A 2328-nucleotide genomic window follows, 5' to 3' on the forward strand; every position below is an offset into this window, starting at 1 on the left:
GTAGTCACAATTTATGTTCCTAACACTAGCTGAATGATAACTAAGTTATTTTTCTAAATTCTTTGTTCTATTTAAAATTAATTGAAAGAAACGCAGAGCATCTCAACAGAAATAGGGTAACAAAAGGGTTAAATAAATTAGTTTTATTTATATATATATAAAAAAAAAGATTGAATCACAATTTAATTAAAGGTAAACAAAAAATGAAAAAAGGTACACCCCAGAACAAATGGCACGTTCAGCCACACACTGTGGACATGACCACAATGGCATTGCTGCAGACAATGACCAGTGATATTCACTGCAGTAGCCATCCCCCACCACGGGGGTTCATTTCTCTTATAAATTGCAATGAGAATAACAGAAATAATCTGATGTTATTCTCACTTGGATGCTGAGGGTTAATTAACTTGGCAACAAATTAATGATGAATTGTTCCAGCATTGTTGTCCAATATTGTCTCCATTGGAATGGAACAGATGAGAACATAACAGAATCTTTACATGTATTGGTTGTTTTCTCATCTGTGAACTTTAATCCTTTTGATATGAATGTGCCTCTGGTTCTAAGATACAAACTTTCTTTTTTTTTTAAGGGGTCTGAATTAAAAGTTTCCAGAAAATTTCATGTTAATTTATGTTTCCTGTTAATTTATGTTAATTTATGTTTCAAACACCAGCTAAATGATGACAAAGTTACTTTATTAAATTCCTCACTATTTTCAAAAAAAGCCAGTGTATTTCATCAGAAAAATGGTATCAAAATGATTAAAGAGATCTAAATAACCCCCCACTACCACCACCACCCTTAGAATTTCATGTTCCAAACACCAGCTTAATAACGACAAAATTATTTTACATTTTTCTTTTTTCAAAATTATCTAAACCAGAACCTGTGAATATCAATAAAAAATATGGCAGCAAAAGGATTAACATTCTCTGTCTAAACTACCAACATTATTCCAATTCTTTTGTTGGCATTTTCTATTCATTGAAACATTTTCACCATCACCTCATGACATTTTCTCATCCAATATTTATCCTTCATCCATTTTCATTTCATGTCCTTACCATTGCATCAAAATCTACTGCATACACAGTCCAATACATTTAATATCCAGCCATTTTTTTTTAATCCCTGAACACTAAGTCTTTCTTGTAAATTAACATTAACACCTCCAACTAATTTTACTCATTTGGTTTCTCTGAAATTTTTGTAGATTATCTACATCAAAATTTGGCTTTATGCTTCTTAAACTTATGGCTTCACAGTTCTTACTCATGCCCTATAAAACTCACATTTTATTCAGAGAAAGGTACCATTGTTGCCAATAAAAATAGCAATTCTTCAGATTTCTTCCACTATTTTTTTTCTGTGCTTTATCTAAGCAGAAGGTAAAAAACCTCAAGTACAATGGGGTTGCTTTACACTCACATTTTACAAATGAAGGAATCTTCCATATCAAATATGTTGAAACCGTTACTGAACAGTTCTTCCCGGTAACACCAAGTACTGAAAATGGTTACAACAGGTTATGAGAATGGTCAAGTTAAATTTAGAATTCAAGATACACTTAGCTCATAAACAATTTCTTTCTTTCTCTCTCTCTCTCTGTCCCTCCCTATATATTTATTTATATATATATATAGTTATTTAAATAGGCAGAATTTATAAAGTGACTCAAGGACTGAGAGTTTCGTGCATGTCACAAACATATTTAAACTTAGATGTGTTTCGGCTAAAATTGGACCAGATCATGTCTAACTTAATAACATCATCTGACTGCATCTGTTAAACCATTTTTAAGTCACGTTTTGTAACCCATTCAAATATTTACATACATATATATAAATATATATATATAAATATATACATATATATAACCCAGAATTATTCTCTTTTGAAGATTAATTCTTGATATTCAATAGTTCGTTCCATTTACAGAACATTTTACATTTTTTAGCAAAATTGAGAACCTCTTTGTCTTATTAAGCTTTTTGTCTATTACCAATTCTTCCTCATCTTTGACACACCAAAAGGATATATCTTCCCTTTTCTATTCCTACAATAATAACCTTTGCAAATAAACTTGCTAATTTTTACCATTCCACTACATACAGAATGGGCCAAACAGTCTGAAACATTTGACATTTTATTCAATTTTAGAAAAATTGAAACATGTCTTTGACAATTCCAGAGCATATTAGACTTATTTTGTGCATGACTCTTGGCCCACCCTATACATACATATATATATATATATATATATATATATATATATATACACATATATATAATGATGTGACTAATGTGTATATATATATATAT

The sequence above is a fragment of the Octopus bimaculoides genome, chromosome 3, assembly GCF_001194135.2.
Source record: "Octopus bimaculoides isolate UCB-OBI-ISO-001 chromosome 3, ASM119413v2, whole genome shotgun sequence".
NCBI classification, from domain to species: Eukaryota; Metazoa; Mollusca; class Cephalopoda; order Octopoda; family Octopodidae; genus Octopus; species Octopus bimaculoides.